This window comes from Phymastichus coffea, unplaced genomic scaffold, assembly GCF_024137745.1.
Source record: "Phymastichus coffea isolate CEN01 unplaced genomic scaffold, Cenicafe_Pcof_1.1 PCOF00029, whole genome shotgun sequence".
Lineage (NCBI taxonomy): Eukaryota > Metazoa > Arthropoda > Insecta > Hymenoptera > Eulophidae > Phymastichus > Phymastichus coffea.
Window position 1 is genome coordinate 3,249,196 of NW_026706840.1, and position 10,570 is coordinate 3,259,765.

The 10,570-nt window shown below is 36.0% G+C and overlaps 1 pseudogene; it reads right to left on the bottom strand.

The window, feature by feature from the left end:
• Positions 1 to 1,412: 1,412 nt before the first annotated feature.
• Positions 1,413 to 7,393, bottom strand: LOC131663030 (exodeoxyribonuclease-like; annotated as a pseudogene).
• Positions 7,394 to 10,570: the final 3,177 nt, after the last annotated feature.

Sequence of the window (10,570 nt, forward strand, 5' to 3'; positions counted from 1 at the left end):
ACTTTCTGGGATACCGAATATCCAATAATCTCATGTATTTGATTAGCTTAATTCATTTCGTTAAAAAATATTCTACCACCTTTGGCATAGAATATTTTTACGAATATCACGTATCACTAATATTCATTTGATGGACTATATAACAAGTTTTTCTAGTCGTTGATCAATATTTACTTGTTCGTTTTCAATTACCGTCATGGAAATTCGCGTTTGATTTTAATCGCAATGAATGTTTCTAAATTCACGTGGAAATAAAAAAAAACATTAATACTGTAGTTATATGTACTACCATACATTCTGCACATCACCTGTAGTCTTTTTCGGTAGGAATCCCATCCTCTTTTGCTATATCAAATCTCGTACAAGAAGATATACAAGCGAATATACAATATAAAAGATATAGATCTATTACTATAAGCGTTACTAAATATGTACATAGGATCAATTTACCCAATAATAAAAATATGTTCGGTTTTTCTTGTATTTTAGCTATATATATATAATTGTACCGTTTGATTACAATAAAAATATAAGGATCGGACCCGAGTGATTTGTAACGTCATAGTTTTGCAAATCTAAGCGAGAATCCCACTGTCACCTGCTTCTAAAATTATGAATTTAAATAATAACCTTATGGTAGGCAAAAATAATTGGAGCCTTGACTCGCAGCCTCTATTCCTTAATGTGGGAATAAACTGAGTCGTAGAGACGACGTTTAAGCCCACGAGGTGCCTCGTGGTACCTCACTAGATCAAGTCGCATCTATTTGGGCAAAGCCGAACAGCGCTGTGACTAAGACTTTGGAGATCCCGTAGACTGGAAAGGTAATGAGTTCTATGAAAATGATTTGTCTAGGCTGCTTTTTCTCATCGGAGTAAGTCGTCCTATGAGTTGAGCTCTAGGCCAGGGATAGGATGTGGAAGTAGCAGGGCTAACCACTGACTCAGAGAAATTTATTTTACGATTTATTCAGCTAAGAACAGTGCTCACGCTGCTGGGCATGCGGAGTCAAAACTCCTCGATGCTCCGGTGACGAGCGCTTTTATATTCGCGGTAGAGGTCCTATTTTACGCTAAGTAGCCCCTATAACGCTCTTTTCGCATGCGAATACAAACTTCGATCGAGCTTTGTTGCAGAACGGCTCATTCGAATTGAAAATTTGTTGCTTCAAAAAATCACATTTTAAATATAGAATTATATCATTTAAATTAAAATCGGAGGAAAAATCGCAATCACCAGTTATGAGCAATCAAAATTTAATGATCGTCTACTCTAAAATCTACAATGAAATTGAAAGAGATTTTTATACGAAACGACAGCTCATGATGTATACAGTTATTATTTACCTCAAATTTGTTATTTAAATTTATGGAGTTTAAGTTTCTTTGTAAGTCTTTAACATTCAAAGTTTTTTACAGATGGCCATAAAAAACGACTGGATAATGATCACTACCGAAAACTTGATCTCCATTGACGAAATCACAAACCTTGTTTTTAATTCTTTCAGAAACAATGTAGTAATCCAGTCTCCTAAAACATCATTTATTAAAATATCATAATTTAATTTTTCATTTGAATGTAGGCTCATAAAACTATACCAGACGATGTTCCTGCTTCGTGCATTATTGAAATATGACCAAAAAGTATAAACTCCAGTTCTATCAGTATACAAATTCCTGAAAATATTAACGAAACCTGCTCCCAAAAAATCAGTCATACCATCTCATTCTTCTTTAGTGAATCCAGCATTTTTCATATTGGTTTTTGGATTAGTCAAATCTATAACAAAAATGACTATAAATATCTGTATTCTACATTTGAATAATTGAACTCCAAGAGTTTATCGTTAATACCAATTTCTTGATGTACTACATTCCACAAATGACCACTGGTTTTAATTTATCAAACTCTTGAATATATTTTTTAAATGCATCATTCCACTTCAAGCGCTTTGGTAATGTTAATAAACCTTAACCAGCATTTGACACATCTAAAAAATGTACATTTTATTAGTGATTAGGTGTATATAAAGAAATGTAGCATTACAAAAATATTATTACTTACAAACAACAACCAAATAAAAGGTTTCATACTCAGCAATGATTAATCTTTCTTCATCATCAAATTGGTCATCATTCAATCCATAAGATACTTTAAGAGGTTCTTTTTTAGAAAACAAAGCAACACCACAATATCCTGTTTTCTTGCCTGTAAAAAATTTATTTGAATATAAAATAGAGATGATCATTGTTTGAAAAAGGACACTGATCAATCAAAACTCACTATCAAGAAAATAATGCTTATATCCTTTTAATTTTACTTCAGGTGGTATTTTATTTTTCTCACATTTTGTTTCTAACAAAACTATGATGTCTGCATTTTTACACTTTAGATAATTTAAGTGATTTTTCTACAAAATATGAATTATCAAAGGATCTGCACAATCTATAAATAAAGTTATATTCAAACTTTTAATCATACCTTCATTAATGCTCTAACTCCAGAAACAGTCCACTGACAAATTTTAATGTTGTATTTCTCTCCATCAACATTTAACGTTTCACGTATGAAATTAATATCTGCTAAGTTTGAATCAGTTTTATTTAATAATTTTTTTGGTTCGGATTTTGTTCGTTTAATATCTGGTTCACCATTTCCATTTCCATTTTGATTATCAATATCTCTTTCAGCTCGTTTAGTTTTTTTGTATCTTTTTTGACTTCAAAAGTTTGTTCTGATAACTTATCTTCTGAATTCTAATTAAACAATAATGCAATAATTTGGTTAATGAATTTAATTGAAGAATGGCTTGATTAATTTAACTTTACAAACCTTATTATTAATTTTAGCTCGATGACCTCGTTTTGGGGGCATTATAAAGTTTTTGCAGTTTAGCAAGAGTAAATTTCTATTGACTGAAAATTAGTTAAAACTGTTTTCACCTTTGACCAAATGTTTTATTAAGCCTATATCTAAGTGTTAAACATAAAACTCTACTGTTAGTAAAACTAAACATAAATATTGTGTTTAATTAATGTGACAAAATTTACATACAATATCTTTTCTCTTCTTCAATGAAAATACACTTATTACATTATGTATAGTACTGGGCGGCATCTTTTTTCAGACGCAATAATCACACATGTGTGATTATTGAGCGCGAACTTTACGAGCACACATATATAGGAGAATGTCTACATCTTCAGATTTCCTCAAGAGATTGTTACGTCTCACCCAACTGCCACGAATTGACAAGAGTTACTCAACCGCAACTGTCTCGTTTCGGTCAACGCGTAAGCGCTTTACCACGGATACGAGACTAAAACTCGAGCAGGCCAGCAATGTAATGTCACGTCGATACGAAAGAAAAAGTACGTGACGAATTATAAGTTATGGTAACAAACCGGGTATCGATAATTTAGTTTTCTATTGTACCAACCCTCCCGGGAAGATTTGTAAATCTATCTAACGGTATAGATTAGTCTAAGCTCGTCTCCATAATATTTCCGCGAATATTACTCACCGCATATTAAATTGGCGAAAACACAGGAAGGGGCATATCAGCCTACGGTATAAAAAGGCTGGATTGGAATTCGTATCACTCACTCAGTATATAGTACGCAGTACGCAGTACACAGTTGACGATTCAGCAGTTTGGTAGTTTCGCAAAGTTATTTTTTAAGTCTAACTATCCGGCTACTTAGAACCGGGATTATACTCTGTTAAGTATTATAGTTATCTTTAAATAATAAATCTTAAATCAAGCGCAAACACCTGAGACTGTTCGTAAAAAACCTCTTCTGAAATCCAATCCTAATAAGGTAAGAAACTATGTTATCTACTTAAAACGCCCTACGTATAATAAAGGCGCTATCCCTTTAACCAACCTCTGCTTAACTCCTGCCTAAGATCCAACCTTTACCAACGCGACAATATTTGAATATATTATTACGTCTGGCTGTAACATCTCCTCGCCTAGACATAACAATTAGGGGCCCCTCATTCCTTGGTAATTAGGATCTTATCGCAAAATTACAATGGTCGAAACACCTTACGAACGAAAACTAATCACACTCAAAATACTAACAAAAAAAATTAGCGAAATAGAACCGAACTTTACAACAAACAGGGAACCTACGCTTACAGAATGTCTCATATATCTGCATCAAAGATTTCCACCCACCGAAACAAAGCAAATTACCCGAGTCGAAGAATTACAAAGATTAAAATATAATTTACAAGACTACATTGATACAAACCCATTGGACTTTCTATGTAAAGATGACTTAATATTTGACATCCTCATTGAAATGACTAGTAAAAATTTAAATCCAGCATTCCTCCTTAACGCTATTACGGATATAAATTTTGAAAAATTAAAATTAGATAAAACTGAAATTCCATTACTCGAGCTCATCGAAAATCAAACGGGTTATAAGACAGCAATTGAAAATTCAGACACGTACAACGCGCCCACTACAAACGTATCTATGACTAACACACCGTTCGCTTCCAAATCACCAGAAATGACTCATAATAAATCGGAAAATGTTGATTCCACTCCAACTCGACATTTTACCCCTACAAACAAAACTAATTTTGCAAGCAGCCCATTTACTATGTATTATACGCCAGGGACTTTCAGAACGGGACTAATGAATTCCACACAAAACACAGTATCGCCAATAAAAAATTTTAGCTTGAAAGACGCTGTTAACTTCGTACCTAAGTTCGACGGATTTAACATACCCTTACACTTATTTATCGACGGTTGCCGAGAGGCACGCAGCATAGTCCCGACAATAAATGAAAATGATCTCACCAAGTTAATTAAAATTAAACTAAGCGGTGAAGCACTTAAAAGCGTACAAGGAAAAACGTTTGATAATGTAGAACAAATGATTAAATTTTTGGACCTACTCTTCGGATCAGCAAAAACTTGTAATCAATTAACAGGCGAATTAGCAACGTTAAAGCAAAAACGTGGTGAGAATGTAGTCACATTTTCTAATAGAGTGAAAACAGTGGCTGACGAACTTTTTGAAGCAGCAGTAAGGGAAAATCGAAACTATGCTGGATATAAAAACCAACTTGAAAAAGACAAAGCAAAATTCTTCATCCGCGGTTTATACTGGGTCATCAAAGCACGTATGGGGGAAGCCGTTTTTATATGTAATAGCGTCAGACGTTCTTGGCCAATATAATCCTTACCCGCTATCACTAAATTCTTTAAGGGGGAGGTATGGGAGGAGGTATATTGCTCCCAGCAAGGCAGAAGAGGAAAGGCGATTGCAATAAACATTCAAACCTTTTTACCAACCAAATACGTTTATTATAAAATCGCTACCTTGAGCGATGATGAACTGAAAAATCTATCAAACCTTAACCTAATACACAATAACTTCTTACCTCTAAATAAGATAACCGGCACGTGAGCGCCTTGCCATCTCATACTCGACTCGATACACAATAAAGAAAGAAAACTTAATCACTAATTCAGCTGTGCCGGCCCGCGAGAGCCTTGCATAGCGCACAAGTCGCGAATAGCCAAAAAGGGTTGAAACCGATTAAGGAAAAGAAACGAGAGGAGAGAGTATGACATGTTAATTGGCGAAGTCCTCTGGGCTGGCGAGTTGATCGTCTTAAAGCCGGCTGGTGACCTCCTTGGTTATGGCGTGACTGTGGACAAAGGGCCGCTCTCAAGAATACTTTGCTGGTGCGTTAGCTGGTATGCTCTCGCTGGCGGGTTCACTTCCTTAATGCTCGCGAGAAGCGACGCAATAGTGCATGAGAGACTGTTTCTCACGCCCTCCCCATTCACTTACCTAATCGGCGGCACGCGGCACCACCAAGCGTGGCCAGTGTCGCGCGCCTAGCCGCACTATAGTTGCACTATAGCAACACTCTTTCTCTCTCACTCTCTCTCTATCTCTTTCTCTCTCTTTTCTTGATGACTAACGAGAGCGCATGTTGTTGCGGGCTCTTGGCCACTAATACTGCTGCTGCTCTCTCTTTCTTTCTTGATAAAGAGAGAAACCGATGGCATCAGGCACGAAACATACGTACGCCAAATGCCCGCCATGAGCCCTTGCCGATGTCGGAGAGAGAGAAGGGACGCACGGTGTAGGCCATGACCAACCTACACCGTTACATATAAACAAACCGACATATTTAATTTTGTATTTAACAGTTTTGAAATTTTAGCCCGGATTCATATTTAGAACGCCCAAAAACATTAGATGTGGTATCTTCGATCTATGCACGAATTTCGTGGTCGATGGTTTTGAGCGTTAATGGGTTAAGACAATAAATCACTATTTTATGAATTCAAGGTGAAACGAGCCGCTAAAAATGGTTGAAAGTATCTTGTATACATGTGATAAAAGTAATCTGAAAGTTACAGGATGATCAGCGATTAACACTTGAGTAGTGTTACTTGTTAGATGAATCATATATCAATGCACACAAACACACATACTCGTAACCTTCCCTAGGGGTTGTAAGACCTTGTAGCTGGTAGGAAGGCTTAAGCGCTGAACTTAAGCAAACAAGACCAGGAATTTTACGCTATGTGAGTTATTCGTTACTGAGGTAAGCAGCCACTTGTAAGTCAGGCCCCTTGGCTGCTTAGGTCAGAGCGAACCAACAAACAGCCTAATACACATACTGGCGATGTAGAAGAAATGACTTATATCACAGTATGCAAGCAAAAAAAACAAAGGGTCTAGCCAGGTAAGATAGTGAAATCTGCCTTTGAACGGTGAGGGAAACGGAATATACCCTTTCATTCCTCATGTATAGAAACCCCTTTTCCCAAATTTTCAGACCCCTAGACCCCAGGGGGGCCGGCTGAGACGTGACTATACGCTTTTTAGTTTTTTAACGATGTCTCGGTCAATTTTGAAGCTAGAAAAAAAACCAAAAAATCAAATTGTAGGATTTTCGAGCCCCACAAACCTATGTGACTCAAAAAATTTTTAGCGGGAAATTCAAATTTTCACAGCCTTTTGAAAACTTTAAAAATTCGTATTAAAAAAACAAAGACCGACTCACCGCTGAAAAAAATATATCTTACGTATTTTTTGCACAAAAATGCCTGTGATTATTTTCAGATTTTTAAAAGTGGTGGAACGACCTTGAAAAAAATTAAAATCTCTAAAAAAGACCTTTTTTCGACTCTAGCTTCTTATATATCAATTCTATGCTGAAATCGACTACGCCATCGTATTCTACGCAAAAAAATCCATCGGAAACGTATATATATTTTTTTTTCTAGGATTTTTGCATCCCTTCAATATTTCCCCACATACCTTCGATCACTCACCGCCAGGTGGGACACTTTTGCTTGTACATGTGGATTGGCATAAAAATCATTTTCAAAAGAGTAATTCATGTTTCCAATGTATTTATTTTTACGTAGACTAGAATGACGCAATTTCTTCATAATAAAATCTACCCAATTTTAACATTTTGAGCCTTTAAAGACTTGAACATATCGTTTTATGTACATGTCATATAATATGTCGGAATTCGTGTCACCTTATGAATGTCAGAATCGTTCCGTGAACACCCTAAACATCAAACAAACCCGACAAACCGGCGTCTGTTTTATGCGAAACAGAGACGAAGCAAACCTTCCTACAACGAACCCGTCTGTGATTAATTACGGGGAAAGCTAGTTGATTGTTACTGTTCTGCAATAAATGTGAGTATAATTTCATTTTTGATCAGTGTATTCTTGCTGTGAATACAATTTAATTTCAAATGAAGTCTTGATTGAGCTAGGTTGGATTTGCAGCTAAACATGACAGAGTTGTTATGTTTACAATTGAGAATATCGATAAAAGATTTTCTTTATTTAATAGAGAGCACCAGAAATTATTGTTTCCATTCAATTATAAGCGTGATAATGTTTCTGTCTATTTTTGTGAGAGATAAATAGAACTGTATTGGTTTAATAGGTATAGAAACCTGTGGTTATCGCCGAAGAGGTATACGTTCTTTCTTTCTGGGTCTTTGGTTCCCAGCTTATTCATTAAAAAAAAAAAAAAAATGAATAAGCTACCCAGTCGAAGACCATATGGGTTTGGTCAAAAAATGAATTTTCCGTGAACTTGGAAAATAAATTTGACAACCAAAAACAAGTATTTTTCCACTGGTAAAACTTGCTCCACTGATCTCTTTAGACTTTCCGTCTGTATCACACTCATTATTCAATATCACATGGATTACCTGAGTACATCATTAGCATAACATACACTGCTAATTTAGTAACCGACCACAACAGAATCATAATTAAAGCCCTCCATCATGTTGAACTAAATTAATATTTGGACGTAACTTTGATAAATAAATTCAATATATTGACATTCTAAATGCTTCTGTGATAATCAACAAATAATATCAACCTATGAGCCAGCTGATCCAAATGTATTTTTCATTCTTTATCCTTTAATCTACTCTATATTATAATACTTAATACATAATATGTATATGTGTGTGTGTGTGTGTGTGTGTGTGTGTGTGTGTGTGTGTGTGTGTGTGTGTGTGTGTGTGTGTGTGTGTGTGTGTGTGTGTGTGTGTGTGTGTGTGTGTGTGTGTGTGTGTGTGTGTGTGTGTGTGTGTGTGTGTGTGTGTGTGTGTGTGTGTGTGTGTGTGTGTGTGAGTGTATTTATCATTAATTGGATAATTGATAAAGTCGTTTATTCCAGGTCCAGACTATACCATGTCTACATCAAGTGTTAATGATAAATGTCCGAACTGCGGTTTATCGAAGAAGAAGATGGTCGTGAAAAAGACAAGAGTTGATACAGAGGATGAAGCTATTGCGCTGTCCGATTATTTTGCTACGACAGTCGTAGTTGGAGATACTTTGTGTCAGAAATGTGGAGGCGCCGCTCGTTTTACAAAGTCAAAATAACGAAAAGTCGAAGAAGCGCCAGCCAAAGAAAATACTCCGCAATCCAGCAGTCAAGAATCAACTGCATCTGAGTCATCACAACAAAGCAAAATTGATCCAAGGTATAGCCTAATTAAGAAAGAAGTTATTGAACAAGAATTTATTCAGTTACCTTTGAAAAGAGTAGTTTCCACTCATGATTATTGTTGCTTATGTTCACTTAAATCAGGACTTATTGTTGTTCCTTTCGAAGCTCGGCGACAGGCCCTTACTGAAAGAGAGATATTTATCCCAGAGGGTAACCGCTGTTGTCGTAAGCACTTGATAATGAAAAAGTTTTATAATGATGAGTTACTGAACTTGAAACCGATATCCCACTCGAGCAATGTAACAGTTGCAGATGTAGCCAAGCTATTCTAAGCTCTAAGTGTAACATCCGACAGAGAATTACACGATAGAATCGGTGATTTTACTATCTCTGAAGATAGAATTAAAACCTTTACTGGACTCAATTGGGAACAAATCATAGAATTGCGCGAAATGGCAGTTTCCCTGAGGAATACTGATAATCGGACAGTTACGTAGGCACTCGTTGTTTTTTTATTTAGATTGAGAACTGGAAATTCCAATGAAATGATTTGCTCTGTCCTTGGCCTTGATCGTCATCAACAAGTCTCGGAATTTTTAAAATCTGTTTTGAGTTCTTTTGAAAGAGACATATTGCCTTCACGTTTTGGTTTGAGAAGCATCGACAGAGATGATTTGATTAAAAATCATTCGACAGTGCTACTTCAAAATCTTCATGATGTTAGTGATGATAACCTTGGGCTAGTTGCCGATGGAACTTATTGGAAGCACCAGAAAAGCTCAAATAACGAATACCAACGAAGATCATTTTCAGGGCATAAAAAAGTTCCTCTGTGCAAGCCGTTCACTATATGTACGACGGATGGTTATATCGTAGATGTACTAGGACCCTTTTATGCTAAAGAAAATGATGCAAAAATTCTGGAAAAAATTTTAAACGCGAATGACAGCGATTTGAAGAAACTGATGTGCAAAAAGGATGATGTTTTTATTCTCGATCGCGGCTTTCATGACATAGTATCGCAATTAGAAAGTGATGGGTACAGGGTTCTCATGCCAGCGTTGAAAGATAGAAATCTTAAACAACTATCCGCGGAAGATTCGAATAAATCTCGACTTGTAACGATGCTTCGATGGGTTGTGGAAGCTGTTCATGGTAATGTAGCTCAGAAGTACAAGTTGTTTCATCAGCAATTGGACAACCGTTACTTACCCGAAGCTGGTCTCTATTGCAGAATAGTTTGCTTTTTAATAAATCAATTTGGTAAACGACTTATCTCAAGAGCTGCTACAGATGACGAAGTACTGAATTATATACTTAACAGAAATTCCAATGAAAATAGCCTAGCCACAGAAGTGATTTCAGGAAAGTATAATTGAAGGAAAAGCTTATTCCAAAAGTTGACGTCTGCTGACTTACAAGATTTTCCTGAAATGACGGAGCAGGATTTAGTAAAACTATACACTGGAACGTATCAACTCAAACAAGCCATATCCTACTTAGCTGAAATGCTGAGCGAGAATAATGAGATAAATGTTAGTTATTTCAAAGAATCTGCTGATCTTCTGAAAGTACGAGTTAGA